General features: G+C 47.7%; 1 protein-coding gene across 2 annotated transcripts in view; it reads left to right on the forward strand.

Annotated features, from left to right (window-relative positions):
• The first annotated feature begins 4124 nt into the window (after positions 1-4124).
• The window catches only part of PACSIN2 (protein kinase C and casein kinase substrate in neurons 2), a 131086-nt gene continuing 112414 nt past the window's right edge, over positions 4125-22796 (forward strand). Inside the window, exon 1 of one of the 2 annotated variants that reach the window (XM_012741719.3) lies at positions 4125-4282. The gene's annotated coding sequence lies outside the window, so the exon portion shown is untranslated. The remainder of the gene's footprint in view (positions 4283-22796) is intronic. The other variant, XM_012741717.3, reaches the window with a different exon arrangement.

Consider the following 22796-nt stretch of genomic DNA (forward strand, 5'->3'; position numbering starts at 1 on the left):
TAATTTTGTATCCAGAAAATCTGGATTCACAGAAGTAGTTGCATATGATAACATTTTTTAAAAATCTTATTTTACAATTGCAGGCCGCTCTTCAATTGATCTAATCCAGGAGCTCGCAAAAGGGTAAGATGATACTTTCGATTTAGAATGGAATGAATCATTGTTGGCTTCCAGGGCTTCCACATCCTCCTGCATGGCAAGGACTCTGGAGGGAGTGCCCGAGGGAGTTCCTATCTTCATCACATGGTAGAAAATACAATGTATCACATAAAGTCCAAGCATTGTGAGGTTTCATTCTAAGTTTCAAACCAGTAACTTTGAAATTGTTGACACTTAGTTCAGTTTGGGACAAATGGTAACATTGTAACCCTGAGCCCTCCAAATGAGCTTTTCCACTTAGTAAAAGTTAGACTAAAGTATCTATCAGGAGTGCTGCTCTCAAACAGTGTGAGGCATAATAACAAACTGAAGAACTTGTGAAAAAGGGAGTGATCCTGTTTGGAGGCGTCCTGGCGTGCCCACTTTGGGAAGTCCTGTCTCTATGAGGTGCGCCGTCCGACTCTGGCAGGGGCCAGGCTCCAGTTGGGCGTAGCACGTGCGAGTGAGCATTGCACTTGCTGGCACAATCTTACGTGAGCAGACCAGCGAGCTCAGCCCAGACTGGAACAAAACACAACAAAGCAAGAAAGACTGGGGTAATTGCCTCCTAATCAATGACACATTTACAAGGAATTCAGATCTTTACACACACTTGGCAGGGGAGTGCTTCATTCTGAGGTGTATCCAGAAATGTGTTCCTCTGGCTGCAATGGTTAACTCTTTGATGTCTCCCAAATGTTAACAGTTGGTGGAGAGCTCATGTTCTTTGGTTTGTCTATTTTTTTTCCCCGTCTTTTAATCACACTTTTTAAAAAAAGAAGTACCTGAAACACTTTTACAAAGTGCACAGGCATCCTTGAACACACTCAACTACCACCCAGCTGTGCCAGGCCCCGTCCTAGGCGTTCTCGCAGGCGTGAACTCCCAAATCCTGTTTCCCTAAGCACTAGGTTCTGTGATTATGCCCATTTTACAGTTGAGAAAACTGAGGGCCAGAGTAGTGAAATAACTTGCCAGGGTTACACAGCCTCTTGCTGGTCAGCGGCTGTCCCCACTTTATTTCCTCTTGCTCCTCTCAGCTGCAATGCTCAGGCCAACGGGACCTTCCTCTCTGCCTGGAGAGCAGGACATCTCGTCTCTGGGCCTTTGCTCTCTGTTTTTTTTTTTTTTTTTCTTTTTCAATAAATCAATTTTACTGTAAGCCTTTGCTCTCTGTCATCCTCCATCCATCTTGGTGCAGTTAAACTTTGCTGTCTTCAATACCTTTTGCCCCACTTCGTTTTAGACCCTATGTCCTTGCCAGATCTTCCCAGGTCTAGGTCCACCCCCCTGAACCCCTTCCCCCGCCCAGCACTTTTTAAATATTGGAATTGATTTTTGAGGGAATGTCTGTAAGAGAATATGATTTTTTTCCTTGAAAGAAACACATATATCACGGTGCAAGAAAGACTAATTTTAGCAATACAGCTGTACCTGGATTTCTTTATTTATTTATTTTTGGAGAATGTTTTATTCTCTGTGAAAGTATGTTTCAACCTGGGCCATCTGGTTATCTAAGCTTCTTAGTGGGAAATGATTAATAAAGGACTAACCCGGTCAGCCTCGGTCTCAGATGGCGTTGTGGCCATGGGCACATTTGCGGGAAGACAGGAACAGAAGTGCAGTTGATGGAGCTTGATGACATGTGCGCTGCACCAACACTGAGCGCTCCCAGCCACGTGCCTGGGACTGCTCTGCACGCTGCGACTCTTCATCACAACCCAGATGCTCTGTCCCCACCCCATGTCACAAAGGGGACACAGAAGAGCAGAGAGCCACAGTGACTTGCCCAAGGCCCCTTGGCTGGAAAGGGGCAGAGGCCCGACTGGGCTCCAGGCCATTCGAATGCGATTGAAGACGGGGGCTGGATGCAATGTTGTGAGGTGTTTGTGGGGAGCAAAGTTGGGTTGTTCATGGCCGGCAAAGGGAGCTTCCTTTGGAAAAATCCCCGATGAGCTGCCAGGACAGGAGGTGTCAGGACCCAGAGAGTTCAGGCAATGATGTCAGACTGCTGGCATGAGACAATGAGAGGAGTTTTGTGTTTGTCTTGAGAAGGAGAGGGAGAGAAAAGAGGGAAGAATAAAGGGAGCCAATGGCGTGTGAAGTGGCCAGAGTGCTGCATGGGCCATGTGACTAGGTAGTGGCCCCGTGGGGCTAGGAGGCTGAAAGGGCTCGCTGCTGGGCAGTGCCAGGCTTGACGCCTTCCTGCAGCTTCCAGTGTCCGGGAACCCCTGTGAGACTCACCAGTGCTTGGTGTGAAGCGGGACTTGGGTGCGTGTGCAACTGTCGAAGGGGATGGTGGTGAGGCCAGTGAGTGTGCAGCACAGGGGACAGCAGGAGGCCAGATGGCAGACATTTGTTCAGAAACCCTGGGAGAGGCTCCGGGTTTTCACAGGGCATGGAATTGTGGTGAAAGCCCAACTTACCCAGGTCTGAGAGAGCTGGGAGTCCCAGCTGATGGCTGGTTCCACAGACATGCTCCAGGGGTGTCTTGAGTCCCGAGAATGGGCAGGGACTAGCTGCAGTAGCTTATCCTGGCACCACATGTTGGCTCTTTTCTTTCTCAATTATTCTCATAAGGACAATGCATGCAACAGAGCAAACAGTCTAGACAGTGAATGACCACTATATTTCTTTGTGGACTTTTCCAGTTCCTATCCATGACAATTCTAGAGTTCCTATCATTTTGTATCTGGCTTTTGCTTTTTTTTTTTTTTTTTTTTTTTGAGACACAGTCTCACTTTGTTGCCCAGGCTAGAGTGAGTGCCGTGGCGTCAGCCTGGCTCACAGCAACCTCAATCTCCGGGGCTCAGCGATCCTCCTGCCTCAGCCTCCCGAGTAGCTGGGACTACAGGCATGCGCCACCATGCCCGGCTAATTTTTTGTATATATATTTTTAGTTGGTCAATTAATTTATTTCTATTTTTGGTAGAGATGGGGTCTTGCTCAGGCTGGTTTCGAACTCCTGACCTTGAGCAATCCGCCCGCCTCGGCCTCCCAGAGTGCTAGGATTACAGGCGTGAGCCACCACGCCCGGCTGGCTTTTGCTTTTAATGGTTTAGTTTAAGCATTTTTCCAGATGGCTTCACAGTCCTCATTATTATTCTCAAGGCGGCGAGGTGGGACCAGCAGGGTCCTAGGGTTGAGTGGACCTGGATTTCCTATCCCAGCTCCACCACTCTCTCTCTTTACTCCAAATCATCCCCAGCAAGTTACCTGGTGTCAGTTTCTTAAATTCTCACTTGAGTATACTATTACCATCCTTTCCGCACAGATTACTTGAAGCAACGCTCAGAAAGTGCTTAAGATAGTGCTCAGTAAATTGTTAGCTGTTTTTATTCATTATTTCCCTCTGTAGGATGGGGCAAATACCCTATCAAGCAAGGTTATTGTGAGAATTAGAATGTGTGTACACTGCCTGGCGTCTTGCCAGCCTTATGCATTCTCTGGCAGCTACATACCCCTGCCCTGTTTTTGTTTTCTGTTTTTTCCCCCCTGCCTGTTTAAATCAGAGGGCTCCAGTGGAATATACTCTTATGACACAAGTCTGAGGAAACCCTGATGGCATTAGTCTCCTGATGACTCTCTGAGTCCCCTAGGAGAGGAAACTTTCTGAAAGACTACCTTCCCCGAACTCTCAGTCGGGTGCGGTGCTGCCCTGCCACGGCCCACGCTCCTGGGAGCCAACAAACCCGCAAAACTCTGGTCCTGGCCGTGGGAGTGAGCCCTTCGGACGACAGCCTCGGAGCGACTCCCTGAAAGTGACCCCCGACGCCCTCTCAGCTCATTAAATAGGTACTCCCCTCTGATTGACAGGAGAAGCCACCAATGTGCGTCCAGGGGAGTTCCCTGGCGCGCACTAGGGGGCGTGCCGTCTCCGCGCTCTCCTGGCCCAATCCAGGGCGCCAAAGGGGCTATGGGGCGGGGCTCGGCGCCCGGCAGCCAATGGGGCGAGCACAGCGGGCGCGGCGGGGGCGGGGCGGCCGCGACTGGCGGCAGAAGCGGCAGCTGCGGGTCTGGGCAGGGCTGGGCAGCGCGGCCGGAGCGAGGGCGGGAGCCTGGGCCGGGGCCGGAGCCGGGGCCGCAGACGCCGTCGCAGCCGGAGCCGGGTGCGCGGCGAGACCGGAGGCGAGCGGCGGCCGAGGTGAGGGGCGCGCCGCGACGGTTGGGGCGCCGCGGGCGGGACCCGGGGGCGCTGGTGGCGGCCGGGCCCGCGCCCTGTCAGGGCCGCCGCGCCGGGCCCGCTCGGAGCTCCGCGGCCGCAGGGAAGTGTGTCGGGCCGCGCGGGCGCGGAACTTCCTGTCTCCGTGGGAGGGGGCGTGCGGAGAAGGCCCCCTGGGGGCGGCCGGGGGCGAGCGGGGGCGGCCGGGGTGAGGGGTGGGAGCCGAGACTCTCCCGAGGCGGCGCCGCGGGAGAGGAGTACGGCCGCGGGCCACGGGGGCCACCGCGCTGCAGGGGGCGTCTGCACGCAGCTGAGGAGGGGCGTGGGCGACCTGAGGAGGGACCGAGGGGCGCGATTTGAGAGAAAGCTGGGAAGCCGAGGGGGCAGGGGCTCACGGGGCGCCCGCGGTGAGCGAGGGGTGGCGCGGAGCTGGGTGGCTGGGGAGCGCCAGTTGGAGGGCAGGGCTCGGTCCCAGGGTGGCGTGCGGGAGCGCGCGAGACAGGCGGGACACTTGCGGATGCGCCCTTGGGGCGCTTTGACGACCGTCCTCCATTTCCTTCCTTCCCACCCTCCCTGTCCTGGCTCAGTGTGTGTGTCTGGGGAGGGTGGGGGAGCAAGGCCTTCCTCCAGCGGGTCCTAAGGCTGGGGCCCGGGCAGGGGCGGCTGGGGCGTTCGCCCTTTTGACCCTTGGAGTTTCCCCAGACTCATTAAAGGACATGTGAACTCCCTCCCTCCTCCTCTGGAGCCTCTGAGCCCGGCGGGGCATCCTGAGAGGTCCTCCATTGGAGAGGTAGTGATTTCCGCAGCTGAATTTCATTGAGTTACCGTCAGAGAAGGTCGATTTTCTTTTCAGGAGGAGTTGGTCAGGGGAGCAAGCTGTGCTGTCACCTTGGGCCCGCACAGCCCAAGTACACAGCCTTTGAGGTAGACACGCCCTGGGGATTCCACTGTCGGGCTGGGTGCCTGAGGGAAGGTGGCCTTTGGGTGGGGTGTGTGCACCATTCCTGGGTCTCTTCCTCTCTCCTTTACCCTAGCTGTCCGGGGTTTTTGTGGTTAAGGAGGGCAAGCTACTCAGAGTCTCCTGGGCTACTCATTACCTGTTTACCAAACACTCCCTGGCTGTCCTGATGAAAATCAAGAGACCAGCTCAAAGAATTTAAACCTGAGCTGCAGACAGTGAGCTCACACCTTCCTTTCCTCCTCTTCAGTGCCTCCCTCTGCAGTTATTCCAATGTGCTGAAGTTCTGTTTTAGCCCTCCAGGGCAAGGGGACCAACCATGTGGGCTGTTGAATGCCAGCCCTCCTGTTCTTGCCCAAAACGTTCTTATTGCACTCCATTCATGAGCCTGCCTGCGTGCAGCCTCCTCATAGAGGCATTGAATGTGTGCCAGTGCGACTTGGATTTCTCTTGATTCACCTGGAAAACTTTCATCTGTGTGCATTTCAACTTAATTCTAGAGTTTGGCAGGCAGTCTCCTTGGTAAGGTTGTGCTAGCTGAGATGGGAGGCCACTGCATTAAATACTTTTCTGTGGTGTGTTTTTCTTTTGATAATAGTCTTGAAGCTTTAAAGAAACTGGCCATTAGGCTGATGATATTTATTACTTGGGAAAGTAACATAACACAGAAGAGCAGATGAGTGATTAGGTCTGCACTCTTTGTTCACTTTTTTGGAGAAGAATAACAACTCGTTTGAATGGAAATGGTATCCCTAGCTCATACTGCTTTGGGAATTGGATCTTTACTACCTTTAGTTTCAAATGTATAAGAGGTCATAATATTTAAATGATCTGAAAGTATGCATATGTGAAAAACAGTGTCTGGGTTTCCAATGTAGCCTGCTTCAGGGATATAAAATTGGCTTTCCCCAGTCCTGGGAACCCAGTCTACATCTCTGATGGCCAGGCATTTTTGGGAAGGGAACAGAAGGGCATCTGTCCTTAGCTTTTTGCTTCTTCTCATCCCTTGAAAGTCCATGCTGAGTTAAGGGCATGATGTTCAGGCTTCCTGTTTCTGAAGGGGTCATCAGTTGATGGTTCCAGGATGTTATGGAATATCAAAAAGATGGCAAAGTTTCTTTAATAATAGTAATGGCACCTCGCGTTTAGAGATCACAGTAGCATTTACCAAGTGCTTTCTGGCCACCCTCACCTGTACCTCCCAGCTGACTTGGACCTGCCTTATCTGCCATCAGATTGTGATGGCAGCTTCGTGGAGGCTGCTTAATGTGGGTAATGACCGTGTTCATGTGAGCGATACTGCTGGCTCAGTTTTTTTCCAATTAGATTGTTTGAACTGTAGCTGCATAACTGAAGGCAGGCAGCATTGCCTCAGTTACAAAGTTGGTTTGCATTCCACAGGTACAGTCCTGTCTCCATGGCCACGGCAGTGATCCTTCACATACCTGAGAGCATGTCCATTTGTGCCTGCAACTCGACTCCAGGTCCCAGTGGTGGTCCCTGGGATGACTGTGCAGGGATTTCTTCAGATTTTTAGTATTCAGATGATTGTGCTCTGTCTGCTGACTGGAGATAGTCTTTTTTTTTTTTTTGGCTGAGACAGAGTGACTCGGTGTCCCTGGGTAGAGTGCAGTGATGTCATTGTAGCTTACCACAAGCTCCAACTCCTGGGCTATAAGTGATCCTTCTGCTGCCAGCCTCCCTGGTAGCTGGGACTACAGGCGCATGCCACAACACCCGGCTGGGTTTTGGTTTTTTGTGTACTTTTTTTTCCTCTTTTATAGAGATGGGGTGTCACTGTGCTCAGGCTGGTGTCGAACTCCTGAGGTCCAGCTATCCTCCCACCTCCGCCTCCCAGAGAGCTAGGCCCGGCCTCAAGTGATCCTCCTGCCTCAGCTTCCCAAAGTGTTGAGATTGCAGGCATGAGCCACCATGTGGCCAAGAAGCATTTGTATGTTTCTCCATTCCAGGCACTGAACTGACAGTTGTATATTCATTCATATAAATGAATATGAATGGCATCTTCACTATCAAAGACTTCAGCAAGAAATCTTAAAAAGGATTAATAAGGGCCGGGCTCAGTGGCTCACGCCTGTAATCCTAGCACTCTGGAAGGCCAAGGCTGGAGGATCATTTGAGCTCAGGAGTTCGAGACCAGCCTGAGCAAGAGCGAGACCCCGTCTCTACTAAAAAATAGAAAGAAATTAATTGGCCAACTAAAAATATATTTAAAAAGTTAGCTAGGCATGGTGGTGCATGCCTGTAGTCCCAGCTACTCAGGAGGATCGCTTGAGCCCAGGAGTTTGAGGTTGCTGTGAGCTAGGCTGATGCCACAGCACTCTAGCCTGGGCAACAGAGTGAGACTCTGTCTCAAAAAAAAAAAAAGGATAAATAAGGATAGAAACTTGCTATAACTTTAGAAACTGCCTGTGTAGTGGCTTATGTAATATATTCTATGGCTATATAAAATTTATATGATTTTTTTTTTTCTTTTCCTTCCCAGGATAAGGGATGGCAGAGCAGGAGGAACGTGGATGGAGACTAGGTGCCTTGGGCTCTTGTCCAGCCTTTCCCTAACTAACTCTGAGGTTTGGGACAGTAAATACAGATCTTAGGGTCTCAGTTTTCACATTTGTAAAATGAAGGGTTTAGGTGTTCTTAACCTTTTGAGAATCTGATAACAACTGTGACCCCTTCCCAGAAAGCACACATGTGGACAGGTTTAGGGGCCTGGAGCCAGATTAAGAACTGGATCATTTCATCTCTAAGCTCCCTCTCCCTTTTGATATTCTGTAATCCTGTTTTCCTGGTCATCTTTGAGCTAATAATAATAATGGTGACTTGTATTTATAGAAGACACACATTCCAAAGCACTTTCACCTCTCATTTTTTTTGTCCTCATAACATTTCTGAGTAGTATGAGTGGCAACAGATGAAGCCACCTGTTTTATGTGATGCAGAAAGGAGTGACAGGCTAGGCCACCACTTTGATAACATCACACAGCCAGAGTCCTGTCCTGGGACCAGAACTGGGGCTCCTGGTTGCCAGCTTGGGGCTTTTCCATTAGGTTTTGCTTCCTTGGTGGTTGTCATTATGAGTTAGGTTTGGCAGTGTAAATATCCCAGAATGTGTCACTTGCAGAGGAAACTATTTGTTCATCTGCCGAAAGGACTGTTTTTCTGTCTGAATTTGGATTACTAAACACCTTTCTGTCTGATTGTGAAAAGGTTACTTGTTTTGTTTTTGTTATTTTTTGTTTTATTTTTTCTTGCCACACTTTTCATAGAGACAAATTGTAGGACTTGAGCATTTCGAGCAGACTTATATAATGTTTATAGATTAAAGGGTACATTGAAATCACTTCTCAGTTGTTTAGCACTTGAGAAAGTAATGAAATAAATGTTAAATGAAAATTCCAAATGTCTGACTTGTCTTATCCAAATATGTCCTCACAGATGAGATGGTCCCTGCAGCCTGGGAGGCCTCTCCCTGGGCTCAGAGCCACTGGGTGGGTTTGAAAGTTGGGTGTGGATGTGCCAGTGACCAGGACTGTCCAACAGTGGCTTCTTGTGGCCTTCTGGCTAGATTCCTAACATTTTATGAACTGATTTTTTTTTCCAGCTTATTAAAACAGTACAGAGTCTCAGCTATATAAAGAGCTCATGTGTGTAAAAGAACTCTAAACTTTTATTTATTTATTGAGACAGAGTCTCACTGTGTTGCCCAGGCTAGAGTGCCATGACGTCAGCCTAGCTCACGGCAACCTCAAACTCCTGGGCTCAAGTGATCCTCCTGCTTCAGCCTCCCGAGTAGCTGGGACTACAGGTACATGCCACCATGCCTAGCTAATTTTTTCTATTTTTAGTTGTTTGGCTAATTTCTTTCTATTTATAATAGAGACGGGGTCTCGCTCGCTCTTGCTCAGGCAGGTCTCGAACTCCTGAGCTCAAGTAATCCTTCCGCCTTGGCCTACCAGAGTGCTAGGATTTCAGGCTTGAGCCACCACTCCCGGCCAAGAACTCTAAACTTTTTTTTCTTTTTTTTTTTTTTGAGACAGAGTCTCGCTTTGTTGCCCAGGCTAGAGTGAGTGCCGTGGCGTCAGCCTAGCTCACAGCAACCTCAATCTCCTGGGCTCAAGCGATCCTCCTGCCTCAGCCTCCCGAGTAGCTGGGACTACAGGCGTGTACCACCATGCCCGGCTAATTTTTTCTATATATATTAGTTGGCCAATTAATTTCTTTCTATTTATATAGTAGAGACGGGGTCTTGCTCTTGCTCAGGCTGGTTTCGAACTCCTGACCTCGAGCAATCCGCCTGCCTCGACCTCCCAGAGTGCTAGGATTACAGGCGTGAGCCACCGCGCCTGGCCAAGAACTCTAAACTTTTAAAGCCTTGCAGAAGTTAGATGGTTTCTGATGAAAATTAAAATAAAGATGTTTTGAGGCTGGGTGTGATGGCTCATGCCTGTAATCCTAGCACTCTGGGAGGCCGAGGTGGGAGGATTGCTTGAGGTCAGGAGTTTGAGACCAGCCTGAACAAGAGCCAGACCCCGTCTCTACTAAAAATAGGGAAAAAAAAAAAACAAAAAACTTAGCCATTCACGGTGGCACATACCTGTAGTCCTAGCTACTCGGGAGGCTGAGGCAGGAGGATCGCTTGAGCCCAGGAGTTTGAGGTTGCTTTGAGCTATGATGATACTACTCACTCTAGCCAATGTGACGGAGTGAGACTCTGTCTCAAAAAAAAAGTTTTGAATGCTCAAACGTGGAAGTTGATATTACTGCACTCAGTAGGTATCACTCAAATGTGGGGCATGTGTGGAGGATTCCACCTGTCCTATCAGGTTACATGTGATATAAATATTAGAGTGACAGAGTTGTCAACAGTGAGCTGGGGGATTCCATTAAGCTTCCATGTGGAAGTTCCTGCTTTTTATTTTCATGTCTCTTCTTGGGTGGAGAGCATTTGGAGGATATTTCAATTGCTTGTGTGGAGGGAGCATTGTGGGTGAAGGGCCATGGTAAGGTGGGTCAAAAGGGGTGTTCTGGCTGCTGCTATGTATGTAGTGCGCCAGCTCTGCCCACAGCTCTGCCCACCTGAGACTAAGGTGGCTCTCTTGCTCTGCATAGGCAGCTCAGTGTAGGAGCTAGGCCTAGAAACAATCATATTTCATGGTGACAGTACCAGATGACAGTGTGTACAGAGTTGTGGGGGGCAAGGGATGGTGGTCTGACTGCCCGCAGGACACTGCAGAGGGGCAACCTTCAGGGAGGTGACTTTGAAGGGATTTCCCAGAGCCACAGGTCCTCTCCAGGTGCAATCAATGGGGAGGAGCCTTCTGGGCAGAGCTGCAGAGTCATAAGAAATGTGAGCTACAAGTGCCATGGTGTGAGGGGCTGGGGTGGGCAGGAGGAAGAAAGGCTTCAGGTTGCGACATGCCTTGTATGCCAAGCTTGGGGGTTTAGGCCTTCTGGAGGATGAAATTCAATGGGGAGCCATTTCCAGGGATTTATTAAACATAACCGGATGAAGATCTGGAAAGCAAAGTGTCAGTTGAGAAGTCAGGGATGCAGACGGGGGAAGGGTGATTCAGGTGGCTCATTTTCATAAAGGTCACTTATGTCCCTGGAAGCTCAAGGATTGCCGTTGACGTTGAGCAGTGGCTCAACCCTCTAATGAGAGGGGTTTCTAGGTGGAAATGGCCTCAATCTTGACTCAGTCTCTTTGCTTGAGTTTACGTTTTTGGTTGGTAATGCGGCAGCTGCCTGGGTTCTACCTCTCTTTCCATATGGTTTATGCTTACAGATCTATGAGATTAGCATGTAACTTTCACTTGGTACAGAAGAAAGGTAATACTGTAGTAAGGTATTGAAGGTTAGAAACATGGTTTTGATGCCAACGTGGTGACTCAGGCTTGTAATCCCAGCAACTAGGGAGGAGGCCAAGGTGAGAGGATCACTGGAGGCCAGGAGTTTGAGACCAGTCTGGGCAATATAGCAAGACCCCTTTGAAGGGAGGAAGGAAGACAAGGAAAGGAAGGAAAGAAAGAAAGAAACATAGTTTTGGAATTAGACAATCCTGGATTTGGGTTCCAGCTCCATACTTAGGTGACTTCTTTGGCCAAATGCTTCAGTGTCTCCAAAACTAGGTGCTTTAGGACTGCTGTGACAAAGCACTGTAGACTGAGTGACTTGTGAACAACAGAAATTTTTTTCTTACAGTTCTGGAGGCTGGAAGCCTGAGAGCAGGGTGCCAGCATGATTGGATTCTGGTGGGGTCTTTTTCTAGGTTGCAGACTGCCAGCCTCTCCTTGTATCCTCATGTGGTGGACAGAGGGCCAGAGAGCTCTCTGAGGTCTCTTTCATGAGGGCACTAGTCTCATTCATGAGGGCTCCACCCTCATGACCTAATTAGTTCCCAAAGGCCCCACCTCCTAACACCATCAAATTTAGAGGTAGAATTTCAACACGGAATTTTTTGGGAGTGTATTCAGTCCGTTGCACCAGGCTACTGACAGCCTTCCTCATAGGAGATTATGATAGGGCTCCTGCGTTAATGGGCCCGTAGGCTCAGCACACATGCCTGGTCCATAGTTCTTGCTCAGTAACTTTGGTGTCCCTTGAAGTACAATGTCTAATTAGGTGGATTTGCTAATTAAACTATACCTTTAAAGTGGCTTAATTGATTTTATTTTATCCAATTCTATTGAAAATCCTTCCAAAAGGTGTTCTTTTCTTCAAAGTATATTTAATGTCTTTGGATCTTTTCTAGGTGACTCAGGGTCATAAGAACTCTGTCACAGGTCATTGGTCTAGGCGAGGCCTCAGGCCCTACACAGAATACATTTATATCCTGGCACTTAACAAGGCCCGTCTTCTCGCTTCTCACCACCTCTGAGCGTCTGTCTCTCCTGTGCTTTTGTCAGGGGAGGGCCTGAGGGTGGTCATGTCCTCTCTGGGTTTTGAAGGCAGCCCCGCCATGCAGAGGCCTTTGCTCCCTTCTGGGGTTGGCGATTCTGTGCCTGAGTTTAATGTGGGTTTTAGGAAGCCTGACCCTGCGATGCAGGAGTGTTGCTGTGACTGTGCTTAGTGACTCAAGAATGGAAGAAAGCATGTATGGCGGTGATGGTAGCTCATGTGTGGGTGATTAAAAGTAGAAGGACTTACAACGTATTATAAATGATAAAGCTGTATGTACACTGATCAGATGTGTGAAATAGTGTTAAAAATAATGCACACTAATTATAGTTAAGGTTGTAGCATTACAGTTTCTCCTTGTTTCCCAAATTGTACCAGTGCCCTTGTAGAATTAATATTTAAATAATAACTTGACTTTATAATTAAAATAAGTATATATAAAAGCAACTTGGTTGTGTAGGCATTTGCACTTTACCAAGAAGTATCCATAGCCCTCGTTTTCTTTTCAGAACATCCTTGATGGTTTGCTCCCCCCTTTATCATTCAGAAGGGGAAGAGGGGTAGATCTGAAGAGGTCAGTGGCTTTGCCTGAGGCCACCAGCCACGACCCCACAGGGGCCTCTGAGCCCATGCCCAGAGCCCCTGGGGAGGCTAGTTATGGGGTCTCTGCCTGGACCTGCAGGGTGGTCTTTAAGGCATAGAATCAACCGTGGCTAGAATTAAACGAAATTTTATTATTATAAAATGATAGCCAAACTGTAGTTTGTGAACATTTTCATATTTTAAACTATGTTTGTGCTCCATTATACCAAATTATGTTGTCGCCAGCTGAGCGTGCCAAGATTGTGAATTGTGGTCTTCAGAGGAACCACAGAGCAGCCTCTGTTCCCTGCACGGCCCTGCAAGCCCGCCATTAGTGGGTTCTGTAGCTGACTGGCTGGAGCTGGCCTGCCTGCTCGCAGTTTAGCTTGGACATAATGATGTTTAAATTAAGCAGTTGCAACCTCTGCACCCACAAATGTATCATCAGATAAAGAGTCCGGACGTGTGCCGAAAAGGAGGACATGTCATGAGTGGGGCAGAATCGGTGGTGAGGGGGCTCACAGGATAGGATAGGCCCCTGTGTTCTGGGGTTTTCCGAGGGCCCATACAAGAAGACTTAAGTTCCTACTCATTTAATTCTTGCAACAGGGTAGTGTTCATGCCACTTTACACATGAGTAAATTGAAGCTCAGATTGTGACCTTCATAGGTCTACGTCAGAGTTGACCCTCGGCCTGACTCTGAAGCCCACACTCATTTCATTTTATCTTGCTGCCTTGAATAAGTAAATTCTGAGTCATTCACCCTTAGATGAGAAAATCTTTAAAAGTTAATTTTCCTTCCCCGTCTCTGAGAAACATAGAAATGAGGCAGATTATGTTGTCTGTTTTTGGGGGGTGCCTGAGCAGGGACTTGAACTTATGTGGTCTTTTGACAGGATCTGTCCTTAAGACAGGATCTGTCCCTGCAACTAACTTGGCTAAAGTAATCTGAAAGTTTGCAGTAATTTATGCAGCAGGGAGACAGGGCAGAAAAAGGAGAGCTGTTGACACGTAGCCAAGGCAGTGGGTGAGATGCTCACGTACCCACCCACTGACGTCCCACTTGAGACAGGACGAGGATTCCAGAGGCCCTGGCTTAGGAGTGCTGTTGCCGTGCCTTCTCTTCCCTTCCCTTCCCTTCCACGGCTGCACTCTAAAGGGCGTCATGTGCCGTTAAAGAGCAGGTAGTTGAGGAGAAGAAATTACGTTTCCATAAAGCACCGTATTTTGTAGAATTGTGAAAGGTCTTCATGTTTCGTTGATATTGTGATGTCAAATGAAGAGCATTTGCTCAGGTATATTAGAGCAGATGTTTATTTTTATGCTTGTGATAATCAACATTTTTGTTTCAAATGACTTCTTTTTGCTTTCTTTAAGGTTTTTTAAAAATCAGGGGTGCAACATAGAAAATAGAGTTTTCTGAATAAAGGGTTCTTTTTGTAGCTTACCTTCCACATGCATAGAGGTTTTTATGTATCTTAGATCGAGTAACCTATTGACTGCCAGCTTGTACCTAACTTCAGAAGACACAAGGAGACACATTGACAGTGATGCATTGAGGTTATTAGTTTGAACATGAGGAAGCTATAGGTAGTGAGATCAGGTGCTTAGTCCTAGGTCACCCAGGTTGTAAACAGGGGAGAGGATTTGAAGCCTGCACTAACCTCACTGTTTTCAGCAATTGACACTGTTATAATTCTATCCTTCAGACTCACTTAAATATTTTCTCAAATATTTTCCATGTTTTACCATCATCTTTAAAAAGATTATAAATGGTTTTATTATCCTGTTGATGTAATGAGATTAAAACATTCCCTAGTGCCAGACATTTTAGGTCATTTCCACTTTTTTGCTAATGTAGATGAATTTGGAGTTTACAGTTTCATTTTTATTTTTTTATCTGTGTAATTAGTTCCTGGGGATAAATTCCCAGGAATAGAAATCTTGGGTTAAATGGTACAGACATCTTAAGAGTGGTTTGAAAGCCTGTTCTGCTGCTTGTAAATTTAGTTTTCTGATATATTGGGTGGAAAAATTGGGATTCTTTCTCTTTAAGGTGACTTGGCCTTCAGAACTTTCAAGTGTCTGTGAGATAAGAAACTTCTGTGAGGGTTTCTTAAATGAGTCACATTTCCTTCCTAAGTTTCTGGATATCATTTTACTTGAATTGGTTAGTTTACTTTCACAAGCAAGAAACATTTAGAAAGTCCTTACTACTTTATTATTAATTCCCTGAGCTAATATTCAACATTCCCAAGGTTGTACATGTTTGCGGTCACATTCTTTATCAACTCAGTACACTGAACCACAGTATCTCATGGAACTTGTGTTAGATTTCTTTTCCTCACAGTATGCTTACTGGGTAAGACTATGCAAGGTTGTTTTTGCTGGTATCACTCGCAAATCAGAACAGCCTGGGGGGCATGCGATCCTTTGGAGTTTGTCTCTGTGGCTTCTAGGTACTGCTCTCATGGGTGTTCTGATCTCTGTTCATTGCTAGAGACATCTCAAAGGGAACATATTGGGAGGTTTATAGCATTGCTTACTCTCTTTGTTTGTTTATTCTGAAGTCCATTGTGTCCTTCTGTCATGTCCCCTCCCTGTGGGCTGACTTACTTTCCCACCTTCCACTGTCTCTTAGCTGTTCATTCTCAGACCAAAGGGAGTGCTGTTTTCCTGGCAGCTCATTTTCCAGGGTCTGTAAAGGACAAAGTGCTTAGCAGGCACAAGGAGGGGCTTCAGGTGGGGAAAGTGTGGGGTCTAGCCAACCTCAGCTCTTATCCTTGGGTCCCTTCTTTGGGTTCCTGCTGCTTCCACCATGCCACCTCCCCATCCCCCAGGGGCTGTTTCTTTTTTAGTTTTCTGGACTTACTTTGGGTAAAAGCTTGCTTTTCTTGGTTCCTCTTATCCCAGCTAAGAAAAGCTGATGCTCACAACAAAATAAAACAGAGACTTTACTACGTACTAAGGTAGAAATAAGGGGAAATCATCACAAACAACACAAGCATAACAAGCGTTTTGTTTCCCGGGCACAAGCGGGCTTTTGGTGCCCGCAGTCTCTGGCTAGTCTGTCTGTGCCGGCTCTGCTAGGTGCTGCCCAGCTTCCTGCTTCCCCTCCCACCCCTGTTTATTCTGTCAACAAATCTAAATTTTAGAGTAATGCTTTGCTCTGTGTTGGCATTCTGAGTTTTTATCACAAATGTGGAAATTGTACTTTGCCCTGGTTTCTACAGATGCCTAAACATGTGTAGGTTGCTGTTGTCTAGGCAACTGGCTGAGCTGTTGGTTGTGTGTGTGGTGAAGGCGCTGGCAGGAGCTGGATGGAAGCCCCAAGTCATCCTTGGAGCTTCTCAGCTAAGCTGACATTAACCACCAAGCCCCAGAGGCATAGGCTCTCAGTGCCTCTTTGTCCTTTCCAAGTTTCCTGTTTTATTATCCTGCAAAATCCCTGCTCAGCTGCACCAGGCATGGCTGGGTGGCATGGCATGGGGCTGCTTTATTTTGAGACTGGACTTTTGCTAACCGACCATGAATCTTTAGCAGCCCTTGACCCAGGCTTTATTCTCAGTTGGACAGGGTGCAAGGGTTTCTTGTGCTCTCCCTTTAAGTTTCTTCTGCTCTTTAGACCTGGGGCTGGCTGCTGGGGCTCAGGGCTGAGCCTTGCCTAAAAGTCCCACAGAAACAGGGCCTTCTAGTGGGCCCCTGAGGTATCCTGACCACCTGTAAGTCATGGGAAAAAGTTAATGTGCCTGGATCCCTGCAGTGCTGCAGTACGTCTCCTTTTATGAAGACTGAGTGAGATGGTTGGCATAATAAATTCCAGATTTATTCTTTGATATCGTCTGCTTTTATTATTAATGCTGCTTTTATTTCCTTTTGGGTTTATTTCCTTCCTTCTTACTCTTGCAAGTGTGGGTTTGAAGTTGCTGGTGGGGGTTCGGGCTGTCTCATCACTTCCCTTTAAAGCTCACATAGTCACTTTCCTTGAAGTTTTTTTGTGTGTGCACTCATTTCCAGAATTGCTATTTTGGACCTGTATTTTTCTGTCTGTTACCTCTATCATGAACTTGCACGTTCATAAAATTTAGAAATAGTTTAATGTAACATGTGCTCTTACTAATACGTAAAGAGATGGGGGTATGTGGAAAACCTCCTCCAATCCCTGCCCTCCCCAAACTGCGTGTTAGCAGTGTGATTGGCAGAGGTGGAGACACACTCTCTCAGCCCACTGGGAACTCCTGGGAGTGCTAGGTGGCAGAGGGGTATTCCCTCCCTGGGGTAGAGTTGGCGAATTGCCAATCCCCACAAAGGCTGTGAAGCCTGCTCCCCACTCCCTCTGCAGGTCCCTTCTGTTGAGGAGGGACTGGCTTTTGGGGCCCTGGCCTGGGACCCAGGTTGCTTTCCCCAAGAGGAGGGCCCTTCTTGGGAGCCAGGGGACAAGGATAAGCCTCTGCTGAGTTCCAGTCTTGAGCCAGCCAGTGCAGTGGGCTACAAGTGTGGACAGTGAGTCATTATTAGGTAAGGAGCTCAGCAGCTGGGTTGCCTGGGCTTGAATCCCAGCTCTGCAATTTATTGTAGGACCCAGCTCACCTTTAAAATGGGGATAATGATAGGATTGTTGTGTGGGTTGGATGAATGAATGAATCTGTGCCCTGAACTTGGGACAGTGTTGCACTTAGTGAGCTCTGTGTAGCACAGCCGTTGGTGTGCCTCTGAGCCTCCCCACCATCCTGCCACGTGGCTCTTTGATTCCCACTTTACAGTTGTGGAAACAAGCTTAGAGAAGCTTACTAACTCTTCAGAGCCAGGTCTGCCTCAAGGTTCTCACTTCAGTGTGTTGTTGGTCCCCCACAGTGGCCCCAGCTCCCTAGGAAGTTAGGAAGTTAGAGAGAGAGAGTGACTGTGCAGGGACTGCCCCTCCAGGCTGTGCCCATAGGCGTAGTTTGTAGATGGACTTTTCAATGCCCTGGTACACACACATCCACACACTTATAAAGCATTTGTATTTTATTGTATATTAACGATGCTATGATTATGATTAATAAAATACCAGTTTATTTTAAAACTCAAATTTATAGTAAGTAGCCTTTTGTCATCTTGATTTCCTAAATCATTGAATGTGAAAAATACTATCATCTAGCAATCTGGGGACTTTGTTGATCTTTAAAAAGGGTCCTTTCATGGGAGGGGGTTCAGTAGAAGTTCAATGTTGCACTTTTCCTGTGCTGTCTTTTGGTGTCTGCCCTTCTGTCTTTTGGCGTCTGCTTGCCTCATGGGTTGGGGCATGCTGGGGAGGTGGAGTCCCTAGCGTGGCTGGACTGAGTAGCAAAGTCAGGAGCCCAGAATCCAAACCAGGTTCAAACTGGAAGAATGTCCGAAATATCTGTGGCAGCAAAGAAGGTTCCTGTATCTAGGGACCCTGAAGGAATTTTGCCTAGTCCTTTGATTCTCTGGGAGCATTGCTCTGTGTCACTGACACCAGTCTCTCTTTAGGGTGCCTTAGTGGTGCCGAGTGATTTTTTTGTTTTTATTCAACAACTTCCTGTACTTTCCCCTGCTCCCTCCCTAACCTGGGGTCCAGTTTCCAAGCACATTCCCAAATCCGAACTGCAGACTTAAAGCTGGGGACTGCCCTGGTGATTGTGTGGGGGCCAGCCCCTGGGAAACCTTCTCTTTTCCAGGAAGGCTCTAGTCTTTGTTAGATTTTGCTCTGTAATTTTATTGCCCTATTCACCTATCCTTGGTTCTGAAACACATGGGTGGAACTCAGCAATGTTTCTTGACCTGTACCAGGTCTCATATTTCCTTCAAAATTTCGTGAAAATAGATTCTCTCCCTCTAGAAATGGACTCAGACATTTTTACATGCAATTCCAATGAGTTCATAAATCTCCTTTCATTTATTCAACAAATATTTGATGTCTTCTTTATGCCAGGCATGGTTCTAGGCCTTGGAGCCACAATAGGGACACGGCAGAGCATGATTAAACACCCTGGCCCAGTGTGGAGGGGGCCAGTCTCGGTGGGCTGGGGGGGGGGTCCAGGCCTCATTCTGTCTGTTTGAGGCCAGGCATGTTGCCAGCCTCCCAGTTCCCTTCCAGCCTTTACCTCCCTGAACTGATTTTTGACTTCACAATCATTATCATATGATTTTTTTTAAAAATTAATTTTTTTTTTTTTTTTGAGACAGAGTCTCACTTTGTTGCCCAGGCTAGAGCGAGTGCCATGGCGTCAGCCTAGCTCACAGCAACCTCAAACTCCTAGGCTCAAGCAATCCTCCTGCCTCACACCTCCCAAGTTGCTGGGACTACAGGCATGCGCCACCATGCCCAGCTAATTTTTTGTGTATATATATATTAGTTGGCCAATTAATTTCTTTCTATTTATAGTAGAGACGGAGTCTCGCTCTTGCTCAGGCTGGTTTCAAACTCCTGACCTTGAGCAATCTGCCTGCCTCGGCCTCCCAGAGTGCTAGGATTACAGGTATGAGCCACCACGCCCGGCCTAAAAAATTAATATTTATTTGGGCTCATTTTATGCCAGGTGCCCTACTTTTCCTTGCATGATTACACTTATGTTCATGACAGCTTAATTGTGTAGGGCAGAAAGTTGGGCCTAGCAGAAGTGACAGCCCTCATAGCTGGGAAATGTGCTATGTGTGCCTGTCATCAGTGTGCAGCTTCGGGTTGTAGAAACCCAGGTTGTAGAAGCCAGGCCTAAGGACACCATCACAAATGCCAACAAAAATTAAGTGTATCCATTTTGGAAATGTGTATCCATTGGAAATGTGTATCTATTTCCATTTTTTTTTTTTTCACAGTCAGAAGTATAATCATCAGCTTGAGCAACATAGTGAGACCCTGTCTCCACAAAAATAGAAAAATTAGTTAGGTGGGGTGGTGTGTGCCTGTATCCCAGCTACTTGGGAGGCTGAGGCAGGAGGATTGCTAGAACCATGAGTTTTAGGTTGCAGTGAGCTATGATGATGCCACTGCACTCTAGCCTAGTGACAGTGCAAGACCCTGTCTCCAAAAAAAAAAAATAAAAATGTAATCTTGACCTGACTGTCACATCACAGTGCTTTGCTTGAGAAGGGAAACATGGGTGGACCATGTTTTAAGGACTCTACCTGGTGGATGTTATAGACACTTGCTGTTATCAGTGTATATATATCTACTGTTAGCAAATTGCATAATCACATCCTCAGTCCCAAATAATTGCCTGGTGAAGGCGTTTGAAATGCATGTTATTTAGTTCTTGGCTGAGGAGATTTACATGCGCACTGGTTTTTCCACACCAGACAGTTGTTTTTTTGTAACTTTTAAGGCACTGCCCAATGGACACAGTTTCCTGAAAATTTGCTTTAAAAAACTTTGTCTCTTTTGTGGAGGGTGGAATGAAACAGTTGTGATCTTTACTCAGCCCAGACCTAACAGGATCATTATTCTGACTGGTAGTTTGTAAGCTGCCATCCTCCTGGCATTGACAGCTGCTCATTGTTTAAACATTTACATTAATAACTTTGTAGCTCTGTCTCCTTCTAAGGCTTGCCACACTGCATGTCAGACAGAAAACTGTACCTTTGTAGTTACTGTGAACACGACTAAATGCCCCAGTTAAGTTTTCTGCCTTCAGTTGGGCTGCATTTGGCTCTGTGCTAATTAAATGTTGCAGCATCCAGTTATTCTTCCTGGCAGTTGGGCTCCAGAGCAACCCTGAGACTGGGAGGGGGGATACTGTCCCCTTTGTGCAACCAGGAGCGATTGTTCAAAGCAGGGTCCTGAGGGAGTCAGGGAGGTAGTCTAATTGAAGTTTCCAGTCTAAGGGGGTGAGGTGTAGTCAGGGGGTTCCTGGTGTGAGGTGGAGACTAAGCTTTGGGGTGGGTGGGGGGTTGCTGAAAGAGAGAAGGATCTCTGAGCCAGAAGGAGGCAGCGGTTGTGGCTGCTTTTGCTGGCTGTGAGGCTGTAGTTCCAGGTGTGGCTGTGCGGGGGTACTCAGTGGGTTACAGAGGAGCCCCAGGACCTTCCGTAGATCATAGGACCTTTCTTGCCCTAGACTGGACTACGGGCTCTGCCCTGGGCCCTTTTTCAGTGTGACACTCCTTACAAGTGAGGCCAATGGGTGAAACCTGTGTCCTGAAACCTGTGTCTTCCCTTCTAGACTATGCACAGGGACAGAGACCCTGGAATTCCCTGCTCACATGCAAGGCCTGTGTGGGCCTCTTCCCTGGGTGCATCCTGCTGGGGTGGGCTGGACCACAGCGTGCACGTGGCTCTGGTGGAAGGTGGCCACATGGTTGCTGTGTACAGGGTATGTGTGTGGACACAGCTTGGGATGTGCAGGCTGGTGTGTCCCCACATGTGCACGTTAGGGTCCTTGTGATGCAGAACACTGCCCTGGATTCATGTGTATCTGGTTTCTTGAAGTGATAAAATCCACGCTTATTTTATGGGTATACTTGGGAATGTCCCTTCCTGTCTTGACATGTGGGACTCGGTGCCATGCCTGGAGCACACAGTACAGGGGGAGGTGGGTTTGAGAGCACGCTGGTGCCTCTGCCCAGTCGTTCTTACCACTAAACAGCAACATGTGAGGAGGACCACTTACTGCTATACCATTTTACCCAAAATTTTCCTCTAGGGCTTTGCTGATGACATCTTTTGGATTCTGTTAGCTTTCTGGCTCAATATCAGAAGGATTCCAGTGTATATCCTGGTCTTCTTTAGAGCTCATATTTTATTTCCGCTTTAGCTCAGCGGACTTTAGCCTGGAGGAGTCCCAGTGAAGAGTTTTAATGTTGACTTATGGAACTTTTCCCAGCTACAAACCACAGATACTCTGACACAGGGGTGAATAGCTCTTATAGAAACAAGTTAGTTCACTTTTTCAGCTGTGTAAAAGCTCCTGGAAACTTTTGGGGCATATTCTTCTGGGACACAATTCTTGTCCTCTTGGAGGGGAGGGAAGTGGTGTTTTGGTCCCACAGTACACATGGTGGTCTCCAGCAAGCCCTTCCAGGAGGAACGACAAGGTTGAGATGGAGGTGTACCTGGGAGCGCTCACCTGAGGCCTGGTAAACCTTGTGACCATTGTATCTTTTAGTTTTAAAATGTCCTTTCTTCCAGTGTTGGTGATAAGAGCTGGTAGTTTTTTTTTTGTTTTGTTTTGTTTTTGAGACAGAGTCTCGCTTTGTTGCCCAGGCTAGAGTGAGTGCCGTGCTGTCAGCCTAGCTCACAGCAACCTCAAACTCCTGGGCTCAAGCGATCCTCCTGCCTCAGCCTCCCGAGGAGCTGAGACTACAGGCATGCACCACCATGCCTGGCTAATTTTTTCTATATATATTAGTTGGCCAATTAATTTCTTTCTATTCATAGTAGAGATGGGGTCTTGCTATTGCTCAGGCTGGTTTCAAACTCCTGACCTTAAGCGATCCTTCCGCCTTGGCCTCCCAGAGAGCTAGGATTAAAGGCGTGAGCCACCATGCCTGGCCCTCAAATGTGCTTTCTGCAGATCTTGTAGCCTCTGCTATGAACGTCCTTTCTTCCCACCTTTGCCTGCTAAACTCCTACTCACCCTTCAAAACCCAACTCTAGTTCCCTGCCCCCTGCCCCACCTAGGTGTCCTGCCCCTGGGCCTGCAGAGTACACAGTCCTCACCTGTCTGGTGCTCCTCACATCTGGTACCACTGACTACCTGTTTGTCTTCTCCTGCAGGACTAGGAACTGGGTGAGGCAGAATGTAGGAACCACCACGTCAGAATCCACAGTTCTTAGCTCTGACTTTGCTTGTCACTGGTAGGCAGACATTTGTGGTGTGAACAAATGTGTGCATGGATAACATGAGGACTCTGCCGTTCTAAGATTGTCCTGTTTTTTTCAAGGATACCCCTCTTTAGCTGAAGCCTGTTGGCTTGTGACCACCCATGACTGCAAGTGCCCAGGGCTGCCCTCATGAGCAAAGTAGCATTGACTGACCACAGAAATGAGATGAATTTAAAAGGTGATTTGATTTCTTTCTGTGATTTGTTTACTCTTTCTT

Source organism: Microcebus murinus, chromosome 10, assembly GCF_040939455.1.
Source record: "Microcebus murinus isolate Inina chromosome 10, M.murinus_Inina_mat1.0, whole genome shotgun sequence".
Taxonomy (NCBI): domain Eukaryota; kingdom Metazoa; phylum Chordata; class Mammalia; order Primates; family Cheirogaleidae; genus Microcebus; species Microcebus murinus.